The sequence below is a fragment of the Oncorhynchus nerka genome, linkage group LG26 (assembly GCF_034236695.1).
Source record: "Oncorhynchus nerka isolate Pitt River linkage group LG26, Oner_Uvic_2.0, whole genome shotgun sequence".
NCBI classification, from domain to species: domain Eukaryota; kingdom Metazoa; phylum Chordata; class Actinopteri; order Salmoniformes; family Salmonidae; genus Oncorhynchus; species Oncorhynchus nerka.
The window spans coordinates 26,960,222-26,979,376 of NC_088421.1; positions in this window are offsets into that span (position 1 = coordinate 26,960,222).

Below are 19,155 nucleotides of genomic sequence, written 5' to 3' on the forward strand. Positions count from 1 at the left end.
ACACAGTCCTTACGGGTCTCCAGAGTGACAGTATCAGGATAGACATGCAGCCTCTCCTGCTAGAGAGCGAAACATCAGATGAGGTTTTGCTAGAGAAGCTTAACATTGCTTGTGCTAATGAGAGAGAAAGACTAAACAAAAAGCGTTTTAATGCCCCACAGCCTGCTACAACTGTAAGTGTAGTCCAGTTAGAGGATATGCCATCTGCAAAGTGTTCTGTGAAGGAAGCCAAAGCTACGATACCCGCAGAACTGTTAACAGAGTTAGCTGAACTTAAGACAGGTGTAGCTTCTCTTAAAGGTCTCAGTGCAGAGATTGCTCAGATTAAGGAGACATTACAGCAGCCTATGTTTCAGTCACAGCCTTGTGCCTATGCCCCACCCCCAGTTAGGAGGCCAGATAGGGACCCCCAGCCACCTGTTTCCCAGCAGCAGTATTACAGCAACTACAGTCGGTCCCAAGCACTTGACCCTGCACAGCATCAATATGCACCTAACCGGTATACCAACCACTCTGCTCAAGCTCCAAGGAGGTGTTTTGTCTGCCAGCAGGCCAGAACAGATGCACGCTGCACACACTGCTTCCGATGTGGGAGTGGAGAACATTTTCAAGCTGGATGTAAAATCCGGGAGCCAGACCATCAAGGGAGGCCCCTTTAAACGGAAACGGGTTACCGCTGAGGGACGAGTGTTAACCGTAGCTACCAAAAAGTCCCAGAAATGTGCAAATTGTGCCAGAGAAGAGTCATTTGAGAACCTGAAACAATGTTCATCATGTAAAGAGACACTGTACTGTTCCAAAGTATGTCAAAACCAACATTGGACTAAACATAAGAAAAAATGCACTCACCTGAAAATTGACTCTACCAGTGAAAGGTTTTCCTGCACAGAGAAAAATGCCCACTCCTTACCATCCCTAGCTCAAGGTTGCCACCCCGTAAGGTCACCTCGCTAGTCGGCAGACAGTGCCTTATTGAGTGTCACCTGAATCGCCACCACCTCCAAGCTTTATGGGACACAGGCTCTCAGGTATCGGTCATTGATGAACGATGGAAAGAGGAATCTCTCCCAAACGCAAGGCTGAGAGATGTTTCAGAAATCTTGGACTCACCTGATGATCTAAGGTTGACTGCAGCAAATGGGACTGAAATGCCGTACCTGGGATGGATTGAAACAACTTTTCGTCTAGCCTCTGAAACTGACCAAACAAAGGAACTGATCATCCCAGTGCTGGTAATGAAAGGCTGTCACCTATCTCATCCCATCATAGGTTTCAATGTTATCGAGCACATCCTGACAATGACCGAAAAGACTAAACTATACAGTACAGTAAAAACAGCTTTCCCAAGCCTCAAAAGAAACAAGGTGAGGGCTTTTATACAGGCTGTTAGCGCAGAACAGACAGATGAATACGCAGTGAAAACCAAGAAAGAGAAGGTTGCTGTACCAAAACACAGTAGCATTCAGATTGAGTGCCGTGTAGCTTCCCAGCCTTTCAAAGATGACATGACAATGCTTTTCCAGCCAGACCTGAACCCGCAGTGGCCAGATGACCTTGAGTTCTTTGACACACTAGTCAGAGTCAGTAAAGGTGGTTTTCCAGTTATCCTGCTTGATGTCTCTAACCCCACTGACCACGACATTGCCCTGCTAGGACGCACAATAATCGGTACAGTACAAACCATTATGACTGTGTTACCTGCCCAAGTCTATGAAAAAACTGTCACCTCAGCCACAGTGAATCACACCAGCGTTCGAACCCCATGTACTGATACTGAACAGTGGGATCCACCAGTAGGTTTAACTCACCTAACCGAAGAACAGAGAGAGGTTGTTAGGAAAATGCTTAGAGAAGAGTGTCACTCCTTCTCCAGATCAGACAATGACATTGGCTGCATTGAACGATTGAAAATGACTATTTCTCTAAAGGACTCTGAACCAGTAAAGCGCACATACATGTCAGTGCCCAGGCCACTGTATCAGGAGATGAAGGGTTACATTTATGACCTCATAGTCCAGGGCTGGGTTAGGAAGTCAAACTCTTCATATTCTTCACCTGTCGTGTGCGTTCGTAAGAAGGACGGGACCCTCCGGTTGTGTATAGATTACAGAGATCTGAACAGAAAGACACATCCCGACCGCCAGCCCATCCCTCGGGTCCAAGACATCATGGACAGTTTAGGTGGTAATTCCTGGTTCTCCCTCTTAGATCAGGGGAAAGCGTATCACCAGGGGTTCATCTCTGAAGAAAGCAGACCACTGACAGCATTTGTGACACCGTGGGGACTCTATGAGTGGATACGTATGCCATTCGGCCTCATGAACGCTCCTGCAGCTTTTCAGCGGTGTATGGAGGAGTGTTTGGAAGGGCTCCGGGATAACATCTGCATTCCTTATCTGGACGACACGCTAGTTTTCAGTAAAACATTCAACAGCCATGTGAATGATGTGCGAAAAGTTTTGCAGCGTCTCAGAGAGTATGGCATTAAACTCAAACCAAGTAAGTGTGATCTCTTTAAACCCCAGGTCCGTTATTTGGGCAGAATAGTGTCTGCAGAGGGCAGCCGAGTTGACCCAGCCGATTTTGAAGCAGTAAGAGCATTGAAAGAAATCAGACCAGAGACTGTGGGCCAGCTCAGAAAAATGCTTGGTTTACTCACGTACTACAGACAGTACATCAAAGACTTTTCTAGGAGTGCCAGCTGCCTGTATGACCTCCTGAAAGCAGATTCAGAGAAATTACCTGACCACCCACGGAAAACAAAAACAAAGAAAGTAAGTCATGTGGTGCCCTCAAACAAGCCAATCCTGTGGACTGACCAGCATCAACAGGCACTTGAACAGCTGATTGAGTGTTTGCTTCACCCACCAGTTTTAGGTTTCCCTGATTTCACTCAGCCATTTGTTGTACACACTGATGCGTCACACCAAGGCTTGGGAGCAGTTCTTTATCAAAAGCAAGAGGGGAAGCTTAGGGTCATTGCTTATGGCTCTCGAACCTTAACAGCAGCTGAGAAGAACTATCACTACCACTCGAGCAAGCTAGAATTTCTAGCTCTAAAATGGGCAATCACTGATAAGTTCCATGACTATTTGTACTATGCTCCCACCTTCACTGTATACAGCGATAACAACCCGCTCTGCTACATTCTGTCTACTGCAAAACTGAACGCAACCACTTCCAGGTGGGTTGCAGACTTGGCTGATTTCCACTTTACAATAAAGTACAGGCCAGGCAGAGAGAACGGTGATGCAGATGCTTTGTCAAGGATGCCACTGGATGTAGAGTCACTGATGAGAGAATGTTCTGAGGAGCTTCCACCAGACACCATCGCCGCCACGATACAAGCAGTTGAGGTACAGAAAGAGGCTGTTGTACCTTGGTCATTTTCAGCTGCATCTATGTCAGTATCAGCTGAAGGTGAGACAACCACTGCAACAACCAGCTCGATCCCAAAAGATGGGATTAGAGAAGCACAAGAATCTGATCCAGTCATCCGTCCTGTGCTCAATTTCAAACTGTCGGGTTCCAAACCGCCAGTTAAAGAGCAAAAGAAATTCAGTCCAAAGACAAAATGCCTATTCAGAGAATGGGACAAATTGACAATAGACAGTGATGGCATTTTGTACAGAATCACTACAGCCCGCAAGCAGTTAGTTCTACCAGAGCAGTACAAAGGTAAAGTGATGGAAGAGTTGCACAATAACATGGGACACCAAGGTACTGACCGCACTGTATCACTAGTACGTGACCGCTTCTTCTGGCCATATATGCAATCTGACATCGAGCACTATGTGACTAAAACTTGTAGCTGTGTCAAGCAGAAAAGGCCAGCCCATGCAACAAGAGCTCCTCTGACAAACATTGTGACAACACAGCCATTTGAACTGGTATGTATAGACTTCCTTCATCTCGACAGATGCAAAGGAGGATATGAGTACATCCTCGTGATTGTTGATCATTTTACACGTTTCACTCAAGCCTACGCCACCACATCAAAGTCAGGTAAAACTGCTGCAAATCTCATCTTCAATGATTTTGCCCTGAAGTTTGGGTTCCGTCCCGCATCCACCATGACCAAGGGGAGAATTTGAAAATCAGTTGTTCCATCAGTTAAAGAAACTCAGTGGCATGGCGGGGTCCAGGACAACACCCTATCACCCGATGGGAAACGGTCAAGCGGAACGCATGAACAGAACATTGTTGCAAATGTTAAAGACACTAACTGAGACACAAAAGTCAAATTGGAAGGAGTCTCTGAACAAACTGGTTTATGCCTATAACTGCACCCGTTGCGAAGTGACTGGCTATTCACCATTTTATCTTCTGTTTGGGAGATCACCCAGGCTTCCAGTTGATATGCTCTTTGGATTGTGCACAGAGGCAGGTTCCAGTAACCAGCGAGAATACGTGGAGAACTGGAAACGAGGGATGGAAGAAGCATACGCCATTGCAAATGAAAATGCTCAGAAAGCCGCTGAAAGAAGTAAGAAGTACTATGACACTAAAGTTAGGAGTTCAGTGCTACAGCCTGGCGAGCGAGTTCTGATTAAAAACCTGACACCAAGAGGAGGACCAGGAAAACTCCGTAACTATTGGGAAGATACAATTCACACAGTGGTGAGACAAATGGGTTCAGACCTGCCGATTTATGAATTGAGACCAGAAAAGGGTAGGGGACGCTCCAGGGTCCTGCACAGAAATCTGCTCATGTCCTGTGACCACTTACCTTTGAGACACAACCAGAAATGACCAAAGTGGACAAAAGTCAGAAAACGAGGAGACACCAGCCTGCATCACAGACTCTAGATTCTGATGAAGACAGTGGGGATGAATATGACCTTCATCATGATCCGCTACAGGTTCCCACATCTCCTACAGTACCTGAGGAGAGGAATGCTGAACCAGCGAGAGAGTGGGAACACAGGCCCCCAACAGTGAAACGGACAGTTGCAGTGCCAGTCCCTGATACGCTACCAGCACAGCCTCTTGTTGAAAAGCGGCTGGAGGAGACAACAACAGTTAAAGACCTGCCTGCTGAGGAGAGTAACTTGCCTGCTGAAAATTTGCCTGATGATCGTCCACCAAGTGCCTTTCCTTCATATACTGATGCTTCTGAACCTGAGGAACCAGCCTACCAGCTGCCACAAAGAGAGAGACACCCTCCAAGACGTATCACCTATGATCAGCTTGGTATCCCTTCCTGCTACAGTATACAGCCACAGCCACAGTTGTTCCCTGTCTACTCTGCACCAGGACTGGTTCCATGGCTGCCATCACTACAGCAATGTTACTTTCAGCCACCTTACATGTATGGGCTTCAGCAAACATGAGGCTACAGAGTTGACATGTTTGACCATGGACTACTGTCAGATTTCACAGACTGTCAAAAGAGACAATTTACAGACTATGCATATAGATCATTAAAATTGATGGACTGTTGATCAATAGTATGAGAAAATACTGCTTATGTTATATAGCTGGTCAACAGATATGGACTGTGAATATAACTTGTTAGTTATATTTGAACTGTGACCCGTGACTTCTGCTCAAGTACTACCTTACAGAAGAGGATTTTCTAGGTCCAGTGCATACGAACTGTTGAAGAAGACAATGTTGGTAATGTTGGGACAACATTTATTTTGTCGGGGAGAGTGTGACAGGTTAAAGGACATATTCATAGCCTGTTATACATTGAAAAGTATTAGTAAGTTCATAGTATGTGAGGATCTTAAAACATCTAAGGTTAAAATATGCATTCAGTATTAGTTGATAGAGATTGATAACATTCATATAATTGTGTTAAAGTTCAAATCTGTCAAAGGGTACGAATTGTGAGAGTAATGTGTAAACGTTATATTGATTACTTTATTTTGTGGTGCCTAAAAGTGTTAATCTGTGATCTACGAAATGCTTTTAATCTATGAGCCGGAGATCGATTGCTCTGGTCTCCACCCATATTCCTGGGGAAATTCGCGGTCTTTTTCTCATTGAACTAAATGTTGACTTGAGAATACAACACCGTATCACTCTCGTGATTATTTCTCCCCTGTTTTCAGGTACTTTATTGATGATAAAAATAGTAATTTAAATGTTATAACTAGCGAACATGTCAAGAGTGTTTAAGGTGTGTTTTAGTAACGTCTTGAGGAAGTTCGAGTTAAGGTTGAAGAGAGTAATATTAGCCCTGCTCGGTTGAAGTGAAGGATAGTATCGTACTGAGAGTAGCTGCCATTTTATGTCGATTGTGAATGAACGTGCGTGTTGTTAATAAGATATGTTGCTGTGTTATTTGTATAATGGGTTTTCTGTGATGTAATGTGTTACTTTTGTGAAATGATTGAACTAAATGTTGACTTGAGAATACAACACCGTATCACTCTCGTGATTATTTCTCCCCTGTTTTCAGGGGCGTAACATACCATCACTCATTCATATATCTTTATGTACATATTCTTTATCCCCTTACACTTGTGTCTATAAGGTAGTAGTTTTGGAATTGTTAGCTAGATTACTTGTTGGTTATTACTGCATTGTCGGAACTAGAAGCACAAGCATTTCGCTACACTCGCACTAACATCTGCTAACCATGTGTATGTGACAAATAAAATTTGATTTGATGATTTGATTTGCTGCTTGAACTAAATTGTTTTTGGTATCTTTTAGTTGTCACTGTATTAGATTAAGCATTGGTAATTTGATGATGTTGACATGTTGAAGTTGAAATGGTGCTGGAGAAGTGGAGGCAGCTCCTGTTTTCTATGCGACTTACGTTAACTCTGTGGTTCTAAAGTCAATAGTTGATTAGTGGTCTGAAAATGATGGAAACATTAACCTGCTTGACCATGCTTTTGGTCATGTAACTATTTGTTGCAAGCAATATGCTTTGTGGACTCCACAGGACAGATGTTGCTCTCCGGTTTTGTGATGAAACAAAGGTGTCGTTGAATTTATTCTGCCAATGTGTCTTCTTATTGTCTCTGCCTTTAGGCTTATACATCATGGTCACAAGGCATATGAACTAACAGGTTAAAGAGCAAACAGCGCAATTATCACAACACGTAGGTTGTAATATGGCATTTCTTTCCTTCTGGCTTCCCCAGTGATATTACTAACGCACCACTACCTGAATAATTTGTTCAAAGTCCAATGCAGCCATTTTTATCTCAACATGAAATCATTTCTGAATTAACAATTAAGTACCACGCTGTGATTGTTTTCAATTATACAACGGGTGGGTCTAATCCTGAATGCTGATTGGTTAAACCGCATTCCAGCCGGTGTCTATTCCACAAGTTAAACCCCTACAACTCATCCAGAACGCCGCAGCCCGTCTGGTGTTCAACCTTCCCAAGTTCTCTCACGTTACCCCGCTCCTCCACTCCTCCGCTCTCTCCACTGGCTTCCAGTTGAAGCTCGCATCCGCTACAAGACCATGGTGCTTGCCTACGGAGCTGTGAGGGGAACGGCACCTCAGTACCTCCAGGCTCTGATCAGGCCCTACACCCAAACAAGGGCACTGCGTTCATCCACCTCTGGCCTGCTCGCCTCCCTACCACTGAGGAAGTACAGTTCCCGCTCAGCCCAGTCAAAACTGTTCGCTGCTCTGGCCCCCCAATGGTGGAACAAACTCCCTCACGACGCCAGGACAGCGGAGTCAATCACCACCTTCCGGAGACACCTGAAACCCCACCTCTTTAAGGAATACCTAGGATAGGATAAAGTAATCCCTCTCACCCCCTTAAAAGATTTAGATGCACTACTGTTCCACTGGATGTCATAAGGTGAATGCACCAATTTGTAAGTCGCTCTGGATAAGAGCGTCTGCTAAATGACTTAAATGTAAATGTAAGTTATCACCGGCTAAATATATGATGTTAAAAGGGCTATTTACTCTGTTCCATCTGACTGCGCAATCCACTGTCTCATCTGCACAGCCAAGCTATTTATAAACTTGATCTCCACTATAAAAAGCATCCAGTTTTTATCAATGTTTGCAAATATCACATTTACATAAGTATACAGACCCTTCACTCAGTACTTTGTTGAAGCACCTTTGGCAACAATTACAGCCTTGTGTCTTCTTGGGTATGATGCTACAAGCTTGGCACACCTGGATTTGTGGAGTTTCTCCCATTCTTCAGAGATCCTGAAGCTCTGCCAGGTTGGTCAGGGAGCGTTGCTGCACATCTATTTTCAGATCTATCCTGAGATGTTAGATCGGGTTCAAGTCCAGGCTCTGGCTGGGCCACTCAAGGACACTCTGTACTTTGCCCATGTTCATCATTCAGTCGATCCTGACTAGTCTCCCAGTCCCTGCCGCTGAAAGACATCCCCACAGCATGATGATGCTGTCACCACCATGCTTCACCAAAGGGATGGCGCCTGGTTTCCTCCAGACGTGACGCTTGGCATTCAGGCCAAAGAGTTCAATCTTGTTCAATCACATCTGATATGTGGAGTGCTGCAGAGATGGTTGTCCTTCTGGAAGGTTCTCCTATCTCTACAGAGGAACTCTAGAGCTCTGTCAGAGTGACCATCGGGTTCTTGGTCACCTCCCTGACCAAGGCCCTTCTCCCCTGATTGCTCAGTTTGGCCGGGCGACCAGCTCAAGGAAGAGTCAAGGTGGTTCAAAACTTCTTCCATTTAAGAATGATGAGGCCACTGTGTTCTTGGGGACCTTCAATGCTGCAGACATTTTTTGGTCCCCTTCCCCAGATCTGTGCCTCGACACAATCCTGTCTCGGAGCTCCACGTACAATTCCTTTGACTTCACCGCTTGGTCTTTGCTCTGATATGCACTGTCAACTGTGGGACCTTTATATAGACGGGTGTATGCCTTTCTAAATCATGTCAAATCAATTGAATTTACCACAGGTGGACTCCAATCAAGTCTTAGAAATATCTCAATGATGATCAATGGAAACAGGATTCACCTGAGCTCAACTTTGAGTCTCATAGCAAAGAGTCTGAATGTTTACGTAAGTTATTTATGGGTATTGTGTGTAGATTGCTGAATATTTCAATTTATCTAATACATGTTAGAATAAGGCTGTAATGTAACAAAATGTGTGAAAAAAGTAAAGTAGTCAGAATACTTTCCGAAGGCACAGTATATAAGTACTGTACATACAATGTATACATACCTTTGGTATATGTAAATAAGTCATTCCAGTTGTGACAGTGATTAATTGTGGAGTCATGGCACCATATTTTGGCCAAGGAAGATGAATGGCTGTGACCTATAGCTTGTCATAATGTTGCATAATTTCAGTAATTGTGGTATGTTACCCCATGTATTGTTACAGAAACTAGTGGTAAGGCTAGTCAATATTTTGTATCACAATTTAGCATAAGTTGTCCACCGTTATTTTAGGGGCATTTAGTATATTGACCAGTTCACCTCTGATTTTTTTAAACAAAGGACGGCAGGTAGCCTAGTGGTTAGAGCCGTTGGACTAGTAACCGAAAGGTTGCATGATCGAATCCCTGAGCTGACAAGGTGAAAATCTGTCCTTCGCCCTCTGAACAAGGTAGTTAACTCACTGTTCCTAGCCTCTTGGAACTACACATACTGGATCTGGGAGAATTCTCATCAACTACACTAATTAGCAGAGTGCAACAGTCAAAAAATATTCATGAAATCACAAGTGAAATATAGTGAAACACAGCTTAGCCTTTTGTTAATCACCCTGTCATCTCAGATTTTGAAATTATGCTTTACAGCCAAAGCAAAACAAGCGTATGTAAGTTTATCGATAGCCTAGCATAGCATTATGTCCAGCTAGCAGCAGGAGCTTGGTCACGAAAATCAGAAAAGCAATCAAATTAACCGTTTACCTTTGATGATCTTCGGATGTTTTCACTGACGAGACTCCCAGTTAGACAGCAAATGTTCCTTTTGTTCCATAAAGACTATTTTTATACCCAAAATACCTCCGTTTGTTGGTCACGTTATGTTGAGAAATCCACCGGAAATAGCGGTCACGACAACGACGAAACAAATTCCAAATTATATCCATAATATCGACAGAAACATGGCAAACGTTTTTTATAATCACTCCTCAAGGCGTTTTTCAAATATCTATTCGATAATATATCAACCGGGACAATTGGCTTTTCAGTAGGAGCGAGAGGAAAAATGACTACCTCTGTCTTTTACGCAAGAATCACTCTGAGAGCCCTCAGCTGGCAACTTACGCAATGTAATCGTTTACGCTCATTCTTCAACATAAAGGTGTGAAACTACGTCAAAATGCTGTAGACGCCCTAGGGAATAAGTAGAAAAAGGAATCTGGTTGATATCCCTTTCAATGGCCAATGGGGTGCATAGGAACACAACGGTTTCAAAATAAGAGGCACTTCCCGATTGGATTTTCCTCAGGGTTTCGCCTGCAAGGTCAGTTCTGTTATACTCACAGACAATATTTTGACAGTTTTGGAAACTTTAGAGTGTTTTCTATCCTAAGCTGTCAATTATATGCATATTCTAGCATCTGGTCCTGAGAAATAGGCGGTTTACTTTGGAACGTTATTGTTCCAAAAATAAAAATAGTGCCCCCTAGTTTCAAGAGACTAGGCTGTCATTGAAAATAAGATTTTTTTCTTAACTGACTTGCCTAGTTAAATAAAAAGGAGCTAAACTTTCTCATTGAGTATTTTATGGATAAATCATATATTTTTTGAGTGGAACAGAGGAGAATTACGTCTGCTCTTCGGCTTCCATTTTATGTACAGCATATCCCAAGAGGTTGGTTTTTGTACAGCTCTTGTGCTGGTTTGTAATCACTGTGAGGGTAGGCACAATAATACACAGCTGAATCTTCAGACTCATGTTTACATCCGTTAGTTCCTCAAGAAAAAAACCCCACTTGCCCCTGTTAGGGATGTCTACGTATCAGGGGAAAAGCTCGAATAACCAAATTCAACCTAGCTAATTTCCCGAAACATATGCCGTTATGTTTTTCTATGGAGGTTGCTTTTCAACTTTAAATACCCTAACATGGTTCCACACAACGGAAACAGTGCTCAAATTCACTGGTGTTACATAAACAATCAAACCAGGAATCAATAACCATGGATTCCATTACCACAATGTTTTACGATTCATACATCCAGTCTCTCTCTCTCCCATAGCCTGGTTCAATTCAAACAAATGCCACAAATCTTATGATGCCCACCTAATGTATCAGCTGATTAGTTTTTAGCATCTGTCCTGACTATCCTGGTGACTCTCAAATTACTGTTAAAAATGTATTTTGTAATTCATATCAACTTCTGAAAAGTTACTAGAAACATCGATACACACACTAACCAGACATACGATTTGCTCCGTCATCCCCAGTCCCTGGCGACAAAAGTGCCTCGCTAGTGACGTCATCATCAAGCGCTCAACCTGCCAATTCGTAGCGACTTCAAATGAATTGTAAATAATTATTGTTCGATTAACCAAACCTAATTTATCACATCTGTTCAAATCCTGAATTATAATTTACCACCCCAACCAACATCTCTAAATTCGCTAATTTTATAAAAACCTTTCGATGGGCATAAATCGTAATTGTCTCTTTGTTATCATTTAGAATCCATTTTGCTCTAAGTAACTGTCTCGTCTTTGACTTAGTATTTTAATTACTCTATTCCCAATAGTTATTCACTTGTCAAATTAAAACTATACATTTATTTAAATACGACTCCCATCTCAATACATTATTCCCCCAGATCATTATGGGCAAAATAGCGTATTACCTCAATTGTCTCGCCATTATTTTTAATGCCTTCTTTTTTAACAAAACGTATTCAATCTAAAACACATAATAAACGTTCAGTTATATTTAGACAACCACTGGCGACCGTATTTTTCCGGCAAAACATGCAAATAAGTGAATTTCACTCCAATATCAGTTTTAGTTAACCGCCTCAGCTGGGAACCGAACCGTGGATTGCCGTTGGTAAAACTGCTTCGCTGACCACTATACCACCAGTGCTATGAAATTGACTGAGACTCTCCGCAAATATACCCATTTTTACAGTTATCTTTATTTGTTACTCCGACATCTAGACAACAGAAAATAGCCCAAATTTAAACGCCCAAAGTTTTCCCTCAGTTAGAATTCTCGTTAATCTCGCTCCCTTTGTATCTGAACCTTCTCTTTCTTTACTCGATTGTCACCTCTGACTTCCCCACAGTTAAATTACAACCTGTTGACGATTTTTTCGGGGAGTGTTACACTCCCGGGCGAAATGTCCAATTTTGTTACAATTAAAACATCTTGTATTTTTCTTTTGACTCACCTCATCCATTTTTCTCGACTTTATTTCCTTCTCTAACTCCATTATACCTCTCTCGGCTTCAGCGGGATCCACATACTTGGGTGGTAATTTCACAGGTTGCTCCAGCAGCCGTATTCGGATAATCACTATTTCGTCGACTGGATTATCTCTGCATTGTTGGTATAATCGAGGAAGATATAGTTTGTTACCCTCACGCCCACCCAATTGGTTAACTTCTCCATCTGCGGGAGCGGTGGGTAGTGCCTCTCGAACCTTGTTAGATTTAACCTCTTTTTCGGTGCGTCCCATTCTCTTTTTTGCTTCTGAAAGCCAAACTCCGGCTGTGTATAACCCCTGTTTGTTCTGCTTTTTCACATTATTACCACATTCCTTATGTATCTGTTTTATAAGGGATTCCAGCTTTTCTACATTTAGACGGCCATCAAAATCGTATTTCTTTCTCCATCTTAGACCGAAATCGATGTTTCTCTTGTCTTTCTGTCCCATATAACCCTCGTCTCCCGTTAGTTCCGGGGCTTTCTTTGAAGCATTCCCACCCATTCTAAATCCTTGCCGTTACTAGTAGCTACGGTATCTAATCGCTTATCTATGCATTTCTATATAATTTTAAATTCTATGTGCGTGTAGTTCCATTAATTTGTAATTTACCGCTACTTAGTTACTTAGTACTTTTCTGTCTGCCTATGTGTGTGTTCCTTTAAAAATAATCAGTATGTATTTTCCATCCTGTGAACCGCGTCCATAGAAGACTTTTGATCGGACATCACATTTCACCCATAGGATATTCCTTTTGGGACTTTCAACGTTAATGTCTCAAATCTCACTACTCTAGACTAAGTTGACCTCTCCTGTGAACCACGTCTATAGAAGACTTCATCTTCCATGTTAGCATTTAGCGTAGCGCATTTGCATTTCCAGATGTCTAGATGGGACGCCTGCGTGTCAGGTAGGAGCAAGAGGTTAACAGGACAGTCTGCAGACTGAAGACACAGCTGTGTGTTATTGTGCTCGCTACCCACAGTGATACAAACAGACACAGAACCAGTTGAAAAACTCCATGACATTCAAATGAGTATAAACACTACAGTACAAAGTTGTATATCCTCTTTGGGCAAGACCCACTTCCGGTGAAATTGCATAGCGCGAAATTCAAAATACAACAATCGTAATATTAAACATTCATGAAAATACAAGTGTCTTACAATGTTTAAAAGCTTACCTTCTTGTTAATCCAGCCGCTTTGTCAGATTTCAAAAAGGCAAAAGCGTACCATGTGATTATCTGAGGACAGCGCCCAACATACACTTGTTCCATGTTGGGCGCTGTCCTCAGATAATCACATGGTACACTTTTGCCTTTTTGAAATCTGACAAAGCGGCATTAACTCTTGCGTCGAGCAATCCCGTATCCGGGAGAGTAATCATAGCCTCAAGCTCATTACCATAACGCAATGTTAACTATTCATGAAAATCGCAAATGAAATGAAAGAAATATATTCACTCACAAGCTTAGCCTTTTGTTAACAACACTGTCATCTCAGATTTTCAAAATATGCTTTTCAACCATAGCTACACAAGCATTTGTGTAAGAGTATTGATAGCTAGCATAGCATTAAGCCTAGCATTCAGCAGGCAACATTTTCACAAAAAGAAGAAAATCATTAAATTAAAATCATTTACCTTTGAAGAACTTCGGATGTTTTCAATGAGGAGACTCTCAGTTAGATAGCAAATGTTCAGTTTTTCCAAAAAGATTATTTGTGTAGGAGAAATCGCTCCGTTTTGTTGAAGAAGTTTGGCTAAGAAAAAAAAAACGAAAATTCAGTCATTACAACGCCAAACTTTTTTCCAAATTAACTCCATAATATCGACAGAAACATGGCAAACGTTGTTTAGAATCAATCCTCAAGGTGTTTTTCACATATCTATTCGATGATAAATAATTTGCGGCAGTTGGGTTTCTCCTCGGAAGCAAATGGAAAAATACACGCAGCTGGAGATTACGCAATAATTGCGACGGAGGACACCAAGCGAGCACCTGGTAGATGTAGTGTAAAATGGTCAATCTTCCAATGATATGCCTACAAATACGTCACAATGCTTCAGACACCTTGGGGAAACGACAGAAAGTGTAAGCTCATTCCTGGCGCATTCACAGCCATATAAGGAGACATTGGAACACAGCGCCTTCAAAATCTGGGGCATTTCCTGTTTGAAATATCATCTTGGTTTCACATGTAGCATCAGTTCTGTGGCACTCACAGATAATATCTTTGCAGTTTTGGAAACGTCAGAGTGTTTTCTTTCCAAAGCTGTATTTTATATGCATAGTCGAGCATCTTGTCGTGACAAAATATCTTGTTTAAAACAGGAACGTTTTTTTATCCAAAAATTAAAAGAGCGCCCCCTATATCGAAGAAGTTAAAAACATAATCCAAACCAGCAGAGGCGTCACAAAAGTCAGAAATAGCGATAAAATAAATCACTTACCTTTGAAGATCTTCCTCTGTTTGCAATCCCAAGGGTCCCAGCTACATAACAAATGGTTGTTTTGTTCGATAAAGACCTTCTTTATATCCCCAAAAAGTCTGTTTAGTTTTTCTAATCAATCCTCAGGTACCCTAATACGTAAATAAACGCTAACATTTTAGATGGAGAATAGTATGCTCATTACCGGAGATAAATATCGAAGTGCGCATCCTCATCCGCGCAGGCCACAAGACAATTGAGAGTCTCCAAGAAAAACTTCAAATTCTAACTCATTTAAAACAAAACAAGCCTGAAACTCTTTCTAAAGACTATTGTCATCTAGTGGAAGCAATAGGAACTGCAATTTGGGAGGATGTCCTTTGATTTTTCCCATACACAGGAATTTCAATGGGTGCTGACCTCAAAACAAAAGAAAGTCCGAATGGATTCTCCTCGGGTTTTCACCTGCCATATCAGTTCTGTTATACTCACAGACATTATTTTAACAGTTTTAGAAACCTCAGAGTGTTTTCTAAATACATATCCTAGCTTCTGGGCCTGAGTAACAGGCAGTTTACTTTGGGCACGTCAGTCATCCAAACTTCAGAATACTGCCCCCTATCCCCAAGAAGATATAAATTAAAACACATACACTTTCATCACAATTACTGTATTACTACAGTTCCTTAGCAGTGACATTCCATCCATCAAATCTGCTCAAAGTATTATTATCACGCTCCCCTCTTCGTTTTTATGTATCCGAGCTAGGTTAGGTGAACTAAATGTTTTTTATAGTAAGGTATCATTATACTGTAATCCATTCCCCTTTATTAAAATGTAAATTAACTCACTGTCTCTATAAGTTAAGTTTTCAGGTCAAATGTACCTGTTCCCCATCTCTGAATCTCCATATGATCTCTGTGTGATCTTCCCACCCTGGGAGGAGGTCATTGCAAAATTCTGACCTCATCCATTACTACTTATCTCACTGCAGAGCGGAGGAGAGGAACTGAAACGGACTAGTCTGAAGAACAGGGACACACCATAACTTCTGACAATTCATTATGAAATATTATATTGATTTACTACTGATGATTGTAGGGTTGACAGGTGAACACTTTAAGACTAGTTTTATGTAAACATATTGTTATGTGAGGTTTTTAGTCCAGGTATTATCTCTATGTTGCTTTATCTCTACAGGTGTTCATGGTCAGACACTGAATCTGTTGTTATAAAACCTGGAGAATCACACAAACTGACCTGCACGTATACTGAATTATGTGGCCACATTTGGAATTCTTGGATCAGAAAGGCTCCTGTGAAAGAACTAGAATGAGTTGCAGCTATTACCAGCAGTGATGGTGGCAGTCAGTTCAGAGTCGGTTCACCATCTCCAGAGACAACAGCAAGCAGCAGGTGTATCTCCAGATGAACCGTCTGAAGACTGAAGACTCTGCTGTTTATTATTGTTGCAGAGACACAGTGACACAGGAGGCTGCAGCGTTGTACATAAACTGATCAAGCACTTCTCTTACTGTGCGAGTCTGTGAAATAATTCTGAGCTCCAGTCTCTGTCAACATTAATCCCACGGCCCCACCAACACTAGGAGAAAGTAGACACATACTACTCTAAATTTTGACCATTATTATTTGAAAAGCATTAAAACATTTATTTTTTTAAAACATAAAACATATCTGTCATCAAGATAAAAACATAAATATCTTTACAGCCATTTGATTATAATCTCTAGCAGCTAAAACCATTTACTTCATAATGTCTATTTGAATGCAACCAAATGTCAAATTTCAGCAAACAGAATTAGTACAATATGTAATATAGAACCATTAAGGTCAATAACGTTAAAGTATAGATGAAACAAGTATAGATGAAACAAGTTTAGATGGAACAAGTTTATATGGAACAAGTATAGATGAAACAAGTTTATATGGAACAAGTTTAGATGAAGCAAGTTTAGATGAAACAAGTTTAGATGGAACATTTTTAGATGGAACAAGTATAGATGAAACAAGTATAGATGAAACAAGTTAAGATGAAACAAGTTTAGATGGAACAAGTATAGATGGAACAAGTTTAGATGAAGCAAGTTTAGATGAAGTTTAGATGGAACAAGTTTAGATGGAACAAGTTTAGATGGAACAAGTATAGATGGAACAAGTTATAGATGAACAAGTATAGATGGAACAAGTTTAGATGATGAAACAAGTTTAGATGGAACAAGTATAGATGGAACAAGTTTAGATGGAACAAGTATAGATGAACACAAGTATGAAACAAGTAGATGGAACACAAGTTAGATGGAAAAGATGGAACAAGTTAGATGGAACAAGATTTAGATGGAACAAGTAGATGGAGTTTATGGACACAAGTTTAGATGGAACAAGTATAGATGACACAAGTTTAGATGGAAGTTTGGAGAGATGGAACAAGTATAGATGGAGATGGAACAAGTTTAGATGGAACAAGTATAGATGACACAAGTTTAGATGGAACAAGTTTAGATGGAACAAGTTTAGATGGAACAAGTATAGATGGACAAGTTTAGATGGAACAAGTATAGATGACACAAGTTTAGATGGAACAAGTATAGATGACACAAGTTTAGATGGAACAAGTATAGATGACACAAGTTTAGATGGAAGTTTAGATGGAACAAGTTTAGATGGAAGTTTAGATGGAACAAGTTTAGATGAACAAGTTTAGATGGAACAAGTTTAGATGGAACAAGTTTAGATGGAACAAGTATAGATGACACAAGTTTAGATGGAAGTTTAGATGGAACAAGTATAGATGACACAAGTTTAGATGGAAGTTTAGATGGAACAAGTTTAGATGGAACAAGTTTAGATGGAACAAGTTTAGATGGAACAAGTATAGATGAACAAGTTTAGATGGAACAAGTTTGAGATGGAACAAGATAACAAGTATAGATGACACAAGATGGAAGTTTAGATGGAAGTTTAGATGGAACAAGTTTAGATGACACAAGTTTAGATGGAAGTTTAGATGGAACAAGTTTAGATGGATGTTTAGATGGAACAAGTATAGATGACACAAGTTTAGATGGAAGTTTAGATGGAACAAGTTTAGATGGAACAAGTGATGAACAAGTATAGATGGAACAAGTTTAGATGAACAAGTTTAGATGAAACAAGTTTAGATGGAACAAGTTTAGATGGAACAAGTATAGATGACACAAGTTTAGATGGAACAAGTATAGATGACACAAGTTTAGATGAAACAAGTTTAGATGGAACAAGTATAGATGGAACAAATATAGATGGATGAAGTATAGATGAAACAAGTATAGATGGAACAAGTATAGATGGAAGTTTAGCTGGAACAAGTTTAGATGGAACAAGTTAAGATGGAACAAATATAGATGGATGAAGTATAGATGAAACAAGTATAGATGGAACAAGTATAGATGGAAGTTTAGCTGGAACAAGTTTAGATGGAACAAGTTTAGTTGGAACAAGTGTAGATGGAACTGATGACTGTCTGGAGTTTAGTTGTCATGGTGATGTCCATACACAGTAAGTAAAGCATTACATGGTGACTGAAGGAGGTATCATGGTTAAACTTGAAATCAATGTAAATATCACATCTTCAACTGAATGTTGAAACGTTTTTGTTTCACGGGTGTTTGTTGTAATATCAGGCAGGATCAGTCTCCTCCTCAAGTTAAATGACCTGGAGACACTGTTAAATTGTCCTGTAAAATCTCTGCTTTCTCAATGAGCGGCGACTGAATACACTGGATGAGGCAGAAGTGAGGCAAAGCCCTGGAGTGGATCGGGAGAATAAATAGCAATTCTACAATCTACACAAACTCCCTGAAGGGACAGTTTGTCCTGACTGAGGACGTCTCCACAAGCACACAGTTTTGAGAGGCCAAGAGTCTGAGAGCAGACACTGCTGTTTATTATTGTGCTCGAGAGACACACTGATTGGAGCTGGTGAAGCAGCTGCATAAAACTCCCCTAACAACATGGCTAGGTGGTGTACCACTTCCTCTCTTTATGTCACAGTAGAATAATACTGAGTATCAATGCTGTAAAGAATACAACAATAAAACAAAGCACTACACTATAAAAGAGTCCAAACTACACAATCAAATGATCTCTTGCCCTGTCTGATCAAGCTTTCTTGTTGTCACATGAACAAGTTTTTAAATGACCAGTGCAGTCAAAAAACATGTTTTTCCTATTTTTATATATATTTCCAAACTATGAGGTTGGAATAATACTGTGAAATATTGAAAATGATGAGAATGCTCATTCAGGGTAAGAGCTTTTTGAAAAGACTGTATGAAATGTCAGCCTTTTTTGGTGGGAGGTAGTTTTGGCCTTCCATTGTGACATCACCATAATA